This window comes from Ambystoma mexicanum, chromosome 3q, assembly GCF_040938575.1.
Source record: "Ambystoma mexicanum isolate Mex_15411 chromosome 3q, UKY_AmexF1_1, whole genome shotgun sequence".
Lineage (NCBI taxonomy): Eukaryota > Metazoa > Chordata > Amphibia > Caudata > Ambystomatidae > Ambystoma > Ambystoma mexicanum.
In genome coordinates, this window is record NC_090926.1 from 527476987 (window position 1) to 527492930 (window position 15944).

A 15944-nucleotide genomic window follows, 5' to 3' on the forward strand; every position below is an offset into this window, starting at 1 on the left:
TGTGCACATTGCCAAAAATTGGACAAGGAGGTCTTATAATTCACGTGTATTCCAATCTGTTCGGAACCCATCAGGTGTACTAGAAGTGTGGGGCTGATTGATGGTTTAGAAACTGATATTCATCCCAGGACAACTGGTGCCCCGGAAGTTGATTCGTCACACTTCCCTTCCTCATAGGAGATTTATTTATATAATAAGGGTGATTCACTCACAATTTGAATTGTTCAGTGATTTATTTAAAGATAGCTATCTATTTACAAACCGAGATGGAAAGATAGTCTTTTTAAAAATATGCAGACTGGAGGCAACCAAGAGCACTTGCGACCATGCTGAGTGGCATAAACTGCCTGTTTGCAGGGTCTCATGAAATATTGCTAGTGGCAGGCAAACCCCCCTTGCATCACATACAGCACTCTTCAGGCCATAATCAGCAGGGGCTGCATCCCCTTGTTAGGGCACCCAAACACTAAATGTCTATTCCAACCTAATACATTGTGGCCTTGTATCTTTTTTCTCGCAGCTCTTACATTTGAAATATTGTGTTGTCTAGTTTAGTCCTTGCCAACCCTATTTCTGCGTTTCTATGAACTGTTGTTATTCCTCTCCCCCCACCATGTGTCTAAGTTCATTGTTGCTTGCCCCATTTCTTCGGCAGCCACATGACATTGTGTTTTTTTTTTCTCCCTTTGTAATGGTGTCCATCTTAACGTTTAGGGCAGTCAGATGAATCAAACAGCCATGTCCATATCGCTTCACGTGATAATCAATTGACAGGTAACTACTTCAGCAAAGTGTATATGACAGCATACAGAGTACAATGTATTCAATTGACTATTTTGTTTGAAATTTTCTTTTGAAATTGTTCTATTCAGCAGCAGGTCCCGCATACACTAGCCGTCACTGGGGAAAGTAATGTGGCCACACTGTTTAAGGAAATGCAAAGAAGAAAAGTATAAATGCACAGCACACATGCTGTGAACACTGAAGCTCGGCATTGCAGATGACTCAGTTAGGGCTCTTGCAGAATCGCATTGTGAACCAGCCATGAAAAGTGTATTGGCGTCAAGGGATTTTCAGTCTTTTTAATGGTGAAGAGTAATCTGGCTACGTGTCTCCCGACCGTGACTTCATATGAGGTGAAGTAGCAGTCTGAGCAACTAGAACGCGCAAGTGCAGGAATGAGATCAAGCACAATTCAGCGCCTGCTTTAAAATGGATACAACAGAGGCAAAATATAAAGCTAGCATCAGAATATTGTCCAAACGTTATTAGGTCACATTTGCAAATTGTTCTCTCTTAGAAGCTGGTTGCCTGATTTACAAACATGTTTTCAATGGGATTTTCCCATATTAAAACATGTTTGTAAATCAGGCCTTTAGATGTTGCTACTTATGCATTTAATGGCCGTTTAATTTCTAAGTGGGTGAATGGGATACACTGTGAATGTATTAACTTTGAAGGGCTTAATCTGTTATACAATAGAAAATAGCCAAAACCAAACAGAAATTGTTTGCATGGTCTGGAATGTTCTATCTGCTCCTCTTTTTTTTTGTTGTTATTTAAGTAATTACAAACAACTGCATTGTAGTCTAGTTTTGTGAAGTCTGTGTTATATAAGAAAGTATGTTTTCTATTTGTTTTATATGGGATGTATGCTTCGTGGTACCTTAATTGCATTCTCCGGGTGATTTCAATACAGGTCTGTAAAGATGTAATCCACCAGTATGTTCTTTACTTGCTTTTTGGAGATTAAAGGCTGGTCTAGTTGAAGACGTAATTATGATAACTGCGGCCTTTATAAAGGATAGAAAATAGCACAGAAAGGTAGCGCGGACTCTGGCGGTCTGAAGGCAATCGTACCGAGTAAACATAAAAGGTAATTCAATTTAATCTAATTTCTTTCAGATAATTTTGGGTGTGAACAGCATTTTCAACTTTAGTATTCTGGAACTTTGGGGGGAGAGCTTCACAGTAGATCTACATTTACAATAAATGTGACTGCTCTAAAGAGGGCATTTGAATAAAGTTTGAAAAATGATACAAAGAGTCAGGTTAAACTGATGTTACCCTCTCTCATTGTTTACAGAAATTTACTAATAAAAGAACTCATAAAAATGAGAGAGACAAAACAAAGAGGAATTATTAATCAGAGATATGTTTACTAAATAAGGAACTTAGGTGAGTACATCTAATAGGCTAATGTAATCAGAGTTGCTCACCCAACATACCACCACTACTTAATTATTAAAATAAATTTAAACATAACTCATTCATTCTTTTCTTACTTTCCTTCATATTCTTTCTTTATTTAGGATCTCTCCTGATGAACCACGAGCATAAGACGTGGGGAAACACGTGTTGAGAGGCAAAAAAACGATCAGTTTGTGAATCAATGTTTGGAAAAAAGGATATTGCATGCTACTAATGCAAAAAATAAATATTACTTAAAAAGTGAACTTGCTGGTGTCATGGATATATTATTTTGCCTGAAGCGCATTCCACCTAAGTGTTTTCCAAAAAGAAAACCTGTCTATTTTATTCTTTTTCCAATGGATTCTATTCCCTGCGTGATTGGTGATCACATCCCCACACAAGCAGGTTTCGGCCCTATCAGCAGACAACCTAGCGGCCAGCAAGAGAGTTGCATGGTCACAGTAGTCATTGGGGTCCCTTTTAAACATGCTACTCGTTCCAGCAAACAGTCATTGCCAGCTAAGTAATCCAATGTCGCCTCTTTTGAGCCTGCAGACCAGGTTGCGCAACCAGGTTGATTCCTAGAGTACAACCAAATAATTTAGACAAATTCCATTATTTTAGGAAATCCTACCACTGCCTTCATTAGATTTTTTGTCTCATCATGATACAGTGTACAAATACATGTTCATATACCCTGCTCCCATCTTTATCTACGCATTTAGCGTTGCAGTCTACAAAGAGAACCACCAGGTTACCAGTCAAAACCTTAAACCAAGATGACAATATCAAGTCCAGGTCGTCAAACATGAACTTTGATGTACTAGTACCAGGAGGATTATAGATGTTTACTACCAGCATATTCTGTCATGCCCCTCCCACCTCAGGGACAGAACACAACCAATATGTTAATGCCCGGTGGAGCCAGATGAATAACTCTTGGAATAAAGTTGTTTTTAACTCCAATCAAAAGGCCACTGGATGGTCACCCACATACACCTTTTATTGATGGTGTTTGAAATATTACATAGCCTTCTATGTCTATTTTAAAGGTTACCCAGGTCTCCTGCTGCACAAAGACCTCACATGCATTTAGGAGATCCCGAGACCCACCTTGGTGGAGCCAATAATTGAAACCCCTACTTAAGATGGTGTAGTTTCACTGGGTCAATCTCTTTTGGGGAATCATTCCCTGAAGCCATTCCCATCGTTGGGCGTCATCAAACTTTTCAGCCACTTGAGAGATGTTTTGTGTGGTTGGAGATTTTACACCAGCCCGTGAGCTTGCACTCTGTACAGCGCACAGACCCCTTTTCTGAGAGCAATGGAATGTCCAGTAGAAAGCCCAAGTGGACCAGGGATGAGTGATGCTGCCGGATAATTGCTGCAGTCTCCGACAGGCAGCAATGGAGCTGCATGGTTTTACGATGCACGTTTCGAAAAGGTTCAACAAGTCCCCTGACTTCAGAATCCTCAGCAAGGTTTTCTTGTTGAACGCACCATTAATGTAGATCGATTAATTTGGCAAGACCCTTTGGTTTTATCCACCGGGGTAATGGCAAGGTTTTTTGCATCCAAAGCAGCTTCTGGGTCTTTTCTGTGCTTCGCTGTCGACCAAGATCAAGTGGAAACAAGTGAGGTATGCTATTTTCCTCATTCGCAATGCTCTTATTTTCAGAGAGGTTAATGTTGACACTACTCGGGACAATTTGCCATTCAGGCGAGATTGGGTCTTTTGCTGAGGCTTCCACCACCAACCAGCTTGTGCAGACCTTCTTTTGTGTTGTGCCACTCTTATACATTGTTTCTTTGACATGTTGTTGTTTTCTGGATGTAGAGTAGAATTTAAAGGTTGGGCATCTGTTGGTGAGCTCTGAGGTATAGGTCTTTACTTAGAGTACTTAATATCGTTTCCTTGTAATTTTTGGTCAATCTAAGTTGTTTCCTAGAGGGTAAGTATGTTGGAGAGCTAACCTCTGCATCATTAATATTCAAAGGTGCGCTGTCAAGAACCTGAACCTCATCAGGAATTAAGATTAGTGGTGGGGAAGAGGGAATAATTGATGGCAAAATTATTTTTTGATTGTTCGGCACATCTGCAGATTTATAATTAATTAATAAATTGCGCATCACTGATATAGTTGACCTTTGCAGTTCGAGGTCCTCAGGCATTGGCCCACAGAGTTTTAGTAATATTCCAACAGTGAAGTGAAGTACTCCGTTTCTTTGCAAAGTTCCAGAGGTTTTGTGCGTACTATAAGGCATCCAGGACTGAGTCAGAGTGCACTGTTCTGGACTCATAGAACAAGTTAAGGCTGACAGATAGTCTCTGGTTAGTCAGAATGCTTGAGTGTGGCAGTGGAATAGAGAAAGAAGAAAGCAAAGAAGGTGGGGGAACCAAAGGTGGAGGACGAGGTGAAGGGGAAAAGCCCAAGTCTCCAATCTTATTTTCTGAAACAACAGCATCCACCCCCTGAATGGATCCGGCTCAGGCTTCAGATAAAACAACTGCAGGCCCCACAAGAGGAGCCACTGGCCCGGTTTCACATGGGAACACAGCAGATGGGACACTGCCTTGGAGAGCATAGCACAATTGCAGTAGGGAGTCATTGTCAAGATCGAGAGGTTGAGAGCTAATATTGCCCTCAGATGGAAGGTTAAGTTCCTCCGCTGTTGTCAGTGCAGCTGGGACACCAGGTAGTTTAATGGAGAAGTAGGTGTCTATTGGATCTTTCTGGGCAATCTGCAGCTCCACCACAGAGGCCACAGTGGTCATAAGTTGTCAAGCAGCTACCAGGGCAGGTATGCTCACACCAGCATACTTTTCCGAGCGCAGGCCATAGGGTTTCTTAATACGGCAACCCGCAGCCTTCGTGCGTTTGTGCGTTTTGCCATGCATACCAACAAGGGGAAGCCAACAAAAGAGAAGGAAAGTAGGGTAAAAGGAGATAAGGGAAGGGGGAGGAGAAGGGGAGAAAGGGAAAGGGAAGGAAACGTATGCAGCTTCAGCACCAGATTTAACTAGGTTCACCAAAGTTTCTGAGACACGCAGACCACGCGCAGGAAGGGAACGCAGTTCAAGGCAACCGCTGCCACAGATACAAAATGATGGTCCTAAGCAGGTTTCACCTTCTGAGACTGCCGTAGTCCAGGCACCAAGCAATAAACACTAAGGTTCACACTAAATTCGCTGACAAGCGCGAGGAAAGCGAAGTGTGGGCGAAGTCCAGTATCCCAAGTCCAGAATCCACGAACTCTGCACAACACGGCACAATACTCCTGCCTCACTCCGCGTCACTCTGCGAGTGGGCAGGCTATTTAGCCGTGAGAGTCAGGCAGGGATAGTAGACACAGTAAAAAGACTCCAATCCACCGGTCCTCAGCCACAGACAATAATACCAACAATGAAGGAGAGTTCCCAACACTGCACAACACTCCTGCCTCACTCCACATCGCTCCGCGAGTGGGCAGGCTATTTAGCCTTGAGAATCAGGCAGGGATAGTAGACACAGTAAAAAGACTCAAATCCACCGGTCCTCAGCCACAGACAGTAACAACAGCAATGACAGAGAGTTCCCAACATGGCACAACACTCCTGCCTCACTCTGCATCTTTCCAAGAGTGACCTGGCTATTTAGCCGTGAGAGTCAGGCAGGGATAGTTGACACAGTAAAAATACTCCAATCCACTAGTCCTCAGCCACAGACAGTAACGCAAGCAATGAAGGAGTCTTCCCAACACGGCACAACACTCCTACCTCACTAAGCCTCACTCATCGTGACATAATGCCATCTGCAATGGTGCGAAATGCTGTGCATTGCTTGATTTGTTGCTATTCAAAATTATGGTGATTTTAACACCCTGAATATTTGCTCTGCAAAACAGACACCACTTTCCAATGTCCCATGCACAAATGTATGGTGAACACATGTGTACACTCCTGTGTCTTGTCTACTGACAACCCAGCAGCGGCAATGTGATTTGGCCATGTGACTCTCCAGTGTATAGTGTTCCTTCATATATGCAAAGGTAGCAGCAGTTTAAACTTGCTCATAAGCAGTTTTCCTTGTACTGGATCTAGTGGCTTTAAGTCATCTGGCTCATATTTCCTTATGCAACTGGGATTATAAGGTAAAGGGAAATACCACTGTCATGCTTAATCCAAAACACATGGGTTGCCTTTACAAATAATGGCCCCAATGTGTAAGATACCTTAATCTACATATCACCATTCACCTGGTAGTGATTTGGGTAACTACAAACATAAATATGTATGCTGTTAGATATACTGGCAGATGAGGAAATGTAATTAAAAGTGCCAAAACCCAATCTGATGTCTTTTATATTTTCCAACTGGTTTCTACTTTGACCTGCAGCTACAGATCCATTTGTTCATTGTTGTCTTGCCATGGTATTTTCAACAATGACAGTTAGTGGCTTTTCACAGAAGTCATTTGTTCTTGTCTGGGAAGCTTTGACATCTTTTCCGAAGAGAACAGAACATACCTCCTCTAGGGATGTGGTAGTGTATGGGAACTTCAAAAGGAGCCTTCACAGCATAATGGGCAGTCACACCATGTAGAAAGTTATTGTAGTCCCTTTGATCTCGGGCTGACAGAGGAAGCACTGTACACATGGGCATGGCCATACACACATGATATGGGCCAACCATCTTCAAGGTGCCTGGAATAAATCCTTCCTGAGACCTCCTCCCCTTCCTGCAGACAAGACACTCTGGGAGATAGCATCACAAGGAACAACCCGTGTTATAGACAGGGTTACTATGCCTGCAGAAGGCTTGTTGAAGGATAAAAATCCACTGTAAAAAAATGACTATATGAGGGGTTGATTTCCAAACCCGCTTAATTTTATGATATGATATGATATGGCTTTCATAACACGCTTATACACAAGTGTTTCAATGCGCGACAAGGCAAGGGAGGGGGAACAGAGGGAGGACAGAGACTACGATCTTACTAGGCCAGGTGTCTTTGAGATTGTGCAAGTGCAAGGGAGGGGGAATGGAAACGTGTCAGGGAAAGGGGAGGGGTGACAGTGCTGAACATGGGATCAAACAATATAGGAAGTGCGGACAGCAGGTTGCAAGTGTAAGGGTAAGTGCAGACAGCAGGTGTCCAAAAGTGCAGGTAGGGGGACTGTAGGGATACAGATACAGACCAAAGTTCAAGGGTTGCTGGGAGGCAGTGCAGTTGTGTAACTAGGTGGTCTGGGACCTGGGCCCAAACTCAGAGGGTAGCCAGGTGACCAGTGCAGTATCGGACAGTAAATCAACAGGGGAGAGGAAGAGAGAATGCAGAAGCAAAGAGGAAGGTCTTGAGGTGCTTCCCGAACCAGAGATGGTTCTCTTCAAGTTTCAGAGAGGCAGGGAGGCTGTTCCAGAGGGATGCCTCAGCTGGAGAAAGAGATCTACCACCAACTCTTTGCTTGGATAAACGTTTGACCCTGAGGGAGTTGGAGGTGGAGGTGCAAAGAGCTTGTGTAGGAAGGTATTTACAAAGAGAGAGTTGGAGTTATTGAGGACCCAGGCCCCAGAAGGAATTGTGGACAATGCAAAAATGTGTAAACTTAATCCTCGCAGCCCCGGAGCCAATGCAGAGATTTCAGTGCTGGAGAGATACAATCCGTGGGCTTGAGGCCAAGGACACGTCTCGCAGTCCTGTTCTGGATGCGTTGCAGAGAGCGGAGAGTAGAGGCTAGCAGATTTAGAAAGAGGCTGTTGCTGTAGTCAAGCCTAGAAAGAACCAGAGCTCTAGAGACAGTGAGCTTCTGGGGGTAGGAGAGGAAAGTAAGAATACCTCAGAGGAGGTGCAGTTGGTAGTTTGACTTCTTAGAGACGTCAGAGATGTGAGGGGAGAAGGAGAGTGCGGAGTTGAAGATGATCCCGAAGTTCTTAGCCTCAGAAGTGGGAGCAGGAAGAGGGTCAAGGGAGGCCAGCCAGACAGTGACAGAAAAAGGGGGTGTAGGTGTGCCAATAAGGAGGATCTCCATCTCACTAGCATTAAGAGATTGTTGGCGGAGCACCACTCCTGGATAGCAGACAGTCAGAGATGAGAGAAGGAGAAGAGGTGGCCGAGGTTAGCCTGAAAACGAAAACACTGAAAGGTGGCTCAGAGAGTGGCAATGTGGTGGGCGAGAGGTGCCAGGTATTGGTTGAACAGCCAGGGAGAGAGGTTAAACTCCTGGGGAACACTACAGGTTGAGAGTGAGATAGAGGAAAGAAAGGACCCAACCTGGACCTTGGAGGGTTGATTAGAGAGGAAAGATGTCATCCACGCCAAGGCCAGATCGAGTGATACCTTGGTTATCACGGAGACAATTGAGCCCAATGGCATGGTTGACTGTGTCAAAGGAAAAAGAGAGATTGAGTAATGTGAGGACAGAGGGGAGATTAGAATCAAGGTTAGCAATCAAGGCTTCACAGATGTTCAGGAGAGCAGTTTACGTGATTCTGGCTGCTCTGAAGCCAGACTGATGGTCATGGAGACAATCAACAGATTCGGTGTGAAGATTAAGCTGGGAGATGGCCAGCTTTTCCAGGAGTTTGCCCAGGAAAGGAGTGATGGAGATCAGGCGATAGTTAGCCGGGCAGGAGGGGTCGGCTGAGAGTTTCTTGAGAAGAGGGTGCACAAGAGAGTGCTTCAGGGGGGAAGGAAAGGCTCAAGTGGCGTAGAAGTGGTTGCAGAAGTCAGCCAGGGCAGGAGCGAGGGTAACAATGGGGTCCTTGATGGTTTTGGAAAAACAGGGAAAACCTGTTTCGACAAGACTTTCATAGATTTGACTTGTCTAGAAACTTTGTCAGGGAAGAACAGAGGAAAGGCAGAGACAGGCAGAGGAGAGGTGACGTAGGGGGCCCAGAGGTAGAGGAGAGAGTAGAGGGTGGAGGAAGAGACGAAGAGAGGGTGGAGAGGATGTCCTGCTTTTAGAATGAAATGAGAAGCCAGGGCTGTCCAGAGGGCCTGGGAGGGGACAGTAGATTTAGCAACTTCATCAGGATTGGTCAGCTCCTTGCAGATTTTAAAGAGTTTGGCTGAGTTATGTTAGACCATGTAAGGAAATAAGGCTTACACCCATATACTAAGGACACACCAGTCACGAGGTTCAAAGGCAAAACATGTTTTTATTCTAAGTACACATTTGGCCAAGCGGATCTCAACACCCCACGACGTGCGCACACAGACACCATGAGAGGAGAGAGAACAAGCATCAGAAAAACTTCAACATTTATTCAGGTTAATTCACAGTATCAAAGCATTGTGCAGCCCCTTGCACGTAATTCTTAAGCTAGGGTTCATAAATCATATACGTAGTTTGTTCGCCTAAACATTGCACATTCCTTGCCGTCATTTCCAAGGCGATTTACTGTCTGGGAATGAGGCACATCTACATGTCGGAGAATATCTTGTTCTCCTTGTTCTCTCACAAGGTGACATTCTACTAACTAACGTTATCTTGTTGCTGATTACTTGGGCTAAGGTCAGACAGAGAAAATACCAGCTTCTGCGGAGGAACACATATTGCCTCACATAATTCTTATTTGACTGCCCTCTACAATAGCACTAATGAGACTGAATGGCACCTGGTTTACTGATTAGTTGTGGTCATGCACAGCTTCAAGGTTCTACGATACAAGACAAACAATATATTATAGTTGCTTCACATTCCTGGCTATGTAAGCATTTCAGAGTTCAAATTACGCTACCTTACCACGTTTAGGCCTAGGACACAGAATATTGTGAAAAGCAGAGAATAGAGAGAGACAGCAAGAGGGGGGACAAAACAAAATGGCTTCTCAGTTGTCACTTTCAGATTCAACTATTCGCAATGCTACAGTGTGATGTGAGTGTGCTTCAGGCCAACATATTGTCAGACGGTATTATAGAAAACACGTTTTCACAGTTAGATGTTGCAGGCTTGGATGTGGGCTCTCTTCTTAGTGTGGGCAGAGGGCCGGATGCACAAATAGCTAGCCATTTCCTCTCAGCCACACTGCACTTGCGTTTAAGGCTGACAGGGTCAGAGTCATACCAGGAGTTGCACTTGGCTTTGGGCTTCAAGCGGATCCTCATGACAGGGGCAAGAAGATCAAGAGTATCAGAAATAGAAGAGTGGAGTAGGGGGAGAGAAAGTGGCAGCAAAAGCCTCATGCTTCATGGGTCGGATGACCGAGAAGGTAGGTGGCAGTGCTGGGGTTGGCTTGGCCTGAGGGGTAGAGAGGGAGAGATGGGAGGAAAGGAGAAGGTAATCACTCCAAGAGAGACGAGTGGTCAGAGAGATAGAGAGGGGGATGTCTGAGGAGATCAGAACATCCAGAGTGTGCGCCACAGAGTGAGTCGGGCGATAGGAGAGAATAGAAAGAGAGAGAGAGAGAGAGAGAGAGAGAGAGAGAGAGAGTGAGGGAGAGAGAGAGAGAGAGAGAGAGAGAGAGAGAGAGAGAGAGAAAGAGAGAGAGAGTCGCAGCGGTTGCAAAAGCGTGCAGAGGTGGGACAGGAAGTCTCCAAGAAGGAGGAGTTGAGTGGTCGAGGTCAGGAGGGAGGAGGGGAGATCTGCCCACTCAGAAAGGAAGGAGGTAATCTGACCAGGTGGCCGATAGATAGTCATGGTAAGAGAGAGACAGGCTGCAGATAATGAATTCAAAAGAGGAGTAGGCCTGCACAGGAATGACAGATGCAGGAATCCACTCGGGGAAGATCAAGGCAACACCCCCTCTGGAGCGGTTGGATCTGGGCACAGAGAGGATCTTGTAGCCATCAGGGAGGAGAGTGTCAAAGCTCATGACAGACCTGGCTGTGAACTGGCTCTCGGTGAGAGCGAGGACATCGAGGTGTTGAGAGTGGCAATATGGAGAAGGTTTCCAGCCTTGAAAGACTTCTGGGGAAGGGTACAAATCAGAGGTATGCCCAGCAGAGGTGTAGAAGCAGCCCGAGGGGGGCAGAAGAGGAAGGAGGAGAGGGAAAGGTAACCAAGGAGGAAGGAGAGGGGGAGGCAAGGGAGCTGAAGAAGAAGAAAAGGGACAGCAGGAGAAGAACGGAAATTCAAGAGGCACAGGCAGCATCTATCAAAGAGAAGAAGGTTGGCCTGAGGGCCTTGGACCAAGATGGTGCCGTTCACGTGAACAGTAATGATGACCTTAGAGGATTGGAAGGGGGCCAGGAGGGCCTCCCACTATATGCCACCATTAATGGGAGAAGAAGAGAAAGGACCGACCACAGAGACCATATGAAGAGTCCATAGGTCTGGCGAGGAAACGACAAAGAGGATGTCGGTGAGAGTCCATCTGGAGAAAGCACTGGTATAAGTGTCAGTGATAGGGAGGTCTGGGTTGGAGACCAGGATATCCTTTTTGAACTTCTTCCTACCAGACTTAGTGAGGAGAGCAGGATAGTCGATAGAGAAACAGTTTGAAAAGATAGAAGAAACATAGACCACCATAGAGTAGGTGTGGGAAGAGGAGAGATGATCCTGGAAGTTCAGAGAAATGCACTGACGCGAGAGTGGCCAAGGATGGAGAGGGCGCTAAAGCACACAAGATTGCAGGATTGTGAGGGACCACGCAAATCGGGGGTGCGCAGGAAGGCAGGGAAGGAGAGGGTGCTAGAGCACATGTAATCGAAGATTGTGAGGGGTCACACAAGTCATGGAACACGCACCTGTGCTGAGGCAATTCAATGGACGAATGTGAAAGGGCCACGCAGCGAAGGGAGGCAAGCGCGAGCTATGTGAGGATGGATGTGGCGAGGCCATGTGCGTAAAAAGCAGGGGTAGAGGGGCATGGAGGGTACATGAACAAGGAATGCGAGGGGCAATGCAGGGAAGAGACAGGGGGAGAGGCGTAGGTTTCAGGGGAGGGGGACGCAGTTAAGGGTGATGCGCAGTCGGAGGGGCAAGAAGCACAGGGCAGGCAAGCAAACTCCCCAACTGCTTACCTGCTGGACGCAGACAGGAGGGTGAATCGTCCACACTCACTGTCTGCGTGAATCTGTGTGAATTTTACGCAACAGAAATGTTTGAGGGAGAAATGACTGACAAGCATTTGCTCAAAATAGTCTTCCGTCATTTCTCCCTTGAGCATTCCCATTGTGTGCAAACCCCTACCCAAACCCCCACCCACACCCCTAACAACATCCTCCACCCTACCCCCTTACTTACCTTGCCTTCTATTTTGATGGACCCCGAGACGCCTGCTGCCTTTCACTTCCATGATCGGGGTACCCACAGCCCCCGCAGCATTTTTTTTTTCAAGTCAGCTGTGGAGGTGTCCCCCGCAACACACCGCTCACTATGGTGAGCGGGGTGTAGTGGAGGACATCCCTCGTAGACTCTTTCCACTCCTGAGTCTATTTGTTTTCTTGTTTGTTTGTTTCTGTGAGTGCCCTGAGACCTTTTGGGTGAGTGTTGCACTATATAAAATATATATTTAGTTAGTTAGTTAGCCTTTGTTTTTCTTTTTTTTTACCAACCCCACCAAAAAATACATAGCACAAAAGGTTTGAACTTTTTGTAGTTCAAACTTTTGGTCGTATGGGTGTTTTGATGGGGTCGGTAATTTGTATACAGCAATTTTGTCCTATTCTGTCTGCACCACAGAACCCTTCATCGCCAAACGCCTGCGTCCTTCAACACCACAGCCTGTATCCTCTTTTAGATCCTTCTGGGGAAGCCACTTGAAACATTTTCTGTGGGAATCATCTGTGAGTAATCTGCACCTTGTTGAAGTTTCACACTGGAACCTTATTGGGTAAGGTTCTTCAAGGGAGTGCAGACTCTCTGTTTACCAATTTCTAGGGAACATTTGAAGCAATATGCTGGTGAAAGTCTGACTGCTGCTGGACACTGTTAACCAGGAATCTTCCTGCTCAAGTGGCATCCCTCCAAGTGTACCCACATCCCTCCAAGTGTACCCAGCAATGTTCCTGGATGGGAAGGCCAGTATTCACCTTTCCTTATTTACCTGGTGAAGGGCCCCAGAGCACCTCAAAGACGAAAGGAAGCTGCCTGTGGCTCTCTCTGCAAACTCCTTTGAGCCATTGACACTCTCTGCATTTTGAGCCACATTGAGCACATTCAAGCCACACCGACCTTAACATAGCCTGCCTAACCCAAACTTCTTTGTGCCATGAGTCTGTGTCGCTTGTTGAACCATGGTAATTTGTTAGGCCCAGTTGATTCCTGCTCACCTCTGAAGTCCAATCTACACTTTCCTCACTATGCCGACTCAAACATCTCCTGCCTGTCCCAAGCTTCTTCGAGACCAAAGTCATCCCATTTCATGAAGTGCACCACGCTGCCAAATTCCATCGAACTAGCCCTCCAAATCAAGCCTGACTAGATTCACCATTAACCAGGCAGAAACTCAGTTTAAAACAGTCACAATCCTGAGTAAAGATAACAAGATATACATCAGTGTTTTTTTTTTTTGGAGTCCTTGTTCATTGTTTCCCTAGTGACATTTGGGACTCCATGGTATACCTTAAACACACATTATTGTACTTGTTCGAATTTTCTACAAGGATATTTTTCTGCACATCTCTGTTTTCTACCAGCAGAGTGCCCGAGCTCTAAGAGTCCACATTACATATGAAGCTCATTGCAAGGGTGAGTAGTTATGTTTTTAATAAGTTGCCTTGTTTTTAGTTTAACTACATTTATTTTATAGAGCCTTTATTGAACATTTAATTTATGTTGGTGCTACTGAGGCAAAGGAGGTAACTCTTTCATGTTGTGCCTGTTTTAGCTTTATCATTGGGATCATGGTTGTGCTAGAAGTAGTATAGAAGAAGCTAAGAAGCCACTGCACATCCCTCTACTTCTGGGCAGTAGTTATTTAAATACAGTCATGCATGTATGCTTATTATTATATCAGTTACTTAGAATGTGATCCAGTCTTGGTGTTCAGGGTTTGATCCCTGGGGAGTGGCTATCAAACAGACTATGAAAATAGGATCAAGTGACAATAAGAACAAGCAATAATAGTCAAGGTATTTGATGATTGGAAATATTCAATGGGTTAACATTCAGCAGAAAAAGAAAAAAAATCAAGCCTCGCCACTAAATCTCCTTAAATATTCAGCATGACTGCGTAGCCATTTATCAGGAGAAGGACATACTCTTACATGTTTTTTTTTGCCAGTTAATCCTGAGCACTATGATCCTGTAGTTATGACTGGATTCTGAATATACATCTCTCTCTCTCTCTCTCTCTCTCGGCTCCCTTTCTCTGTTTCTTTCAATGTGTCCACTCCAGCCATTGCAGCATTATTTTTTTTCATTTTTTTGTTGTTGCAAAAGATGCTATTAAAATATATGTAGATGCACTGTAAACTGGCTCTTTTTTAATTTGTACAATGTTCCTATCTAATGCTCACTTAAGCATGTACTCATAATATGAATGTTAGTATTTTCTAACTGGGCAAAGTAGACTGAAAACCTAGAATAACTAGAAACATTATTTTCTTATAGAAGGATACCCTTGGGGAGCAGGTGCAAGTGGATCTAGGTCACCTGGCCAAAGCCCCGCTCACCTGGTTCCTTCCTGCCTGCCGCTCTTTTTCACCACTTAGCAAGCCCCGCCCAACTGGTGCCTTCCTGCTTGCCGCACTTTTTCACCACTTAGCAAGCCACACCCACCTGGTGCCTTCCTGCTTGCCGCTCTGTTTCCCTACTTAAGGAGCCCTCCAGCTTCTTTTCCTTTGCAGATGGGGAGCAGGTGCAAGTGGATCTAGGTCACCTAGCCTAAGCCCCGCCCACCTGGTACCTTCCTGCATGCTGCTCTTTTTCACCACTTAGCAAGCCCCGCCCACCTGGTGCCTTCCTGCTCTTTTTCACCACTTATCAAGCCACACCCACCTGGTGCCTTCCTGCTTGCCGCTCTGTTTCCCTACTTAAGGAGCCCTCCAGCTTCTTTTCCTTTGCAGATGGGGAGCAGGTGCAAGTGGATCTAGGTCACCTAGCCTAAGCCCCGCCCAACTGGTACCTTCCTGCATGCTGCTCTTTTTCACCACTTAGCAAGCCCCGCCCACCTGGTGCCTTCTTTCACCATCACTGTCTTGTGGCCAATGCTGGATTTGACTTTTATGGACTTCATTCATTCACGGTGCGTCACTCTTTCTCAACTCTCATGCTGGACTTCCTTTGCATCTTGTACTCATGGTGGCCCTGAATGATGCTGTTCCCATCTTCATCTTGTATCCTGGCTTGCAACATTATGTTTTACTACTGACTTCTGCAATTGTATTTCTCCCCCCTCTTGCTTCTCCACTCTTTTTGACTGCTTACTCTCTTTTCTCTCCTCCTTTCCCTTCTCCCTTTTCCTATCTCCTCCCCTTACTTTATTCTATGCACTTATTCTATCAGAATTGTCCCTGGACCTAATATGATAGCAACCTCGTCTGTTTTCTCCACCCTCCCATTACTGTTTTTTTTCCTCCCCACCACCCCTCCAGCACTATCTGAAATGTGTCAGGCCTAGTATGATAGTCTCTTGTTTTGTTACTCCTCTCCCTTTCTGTACCCCTCTCCCTCACCTTTTGTTTTTCTCCGGCTCTACCAGAAATGTTGTCAGGCCTAGTACGGTAGTCGCCTGTCTGTTTCCATTTCCTTCCCACCCTCCCCCTCCCTTCCTTATCTATGTCTTAGCTCTTGCACTATCTGAAATGTCATCAGGCCGAGTACGATAGTTAATTTCACATCCTTGCTGTTCATGGCCTGTAAGAATGTGGTTGTATTTTCCCTTG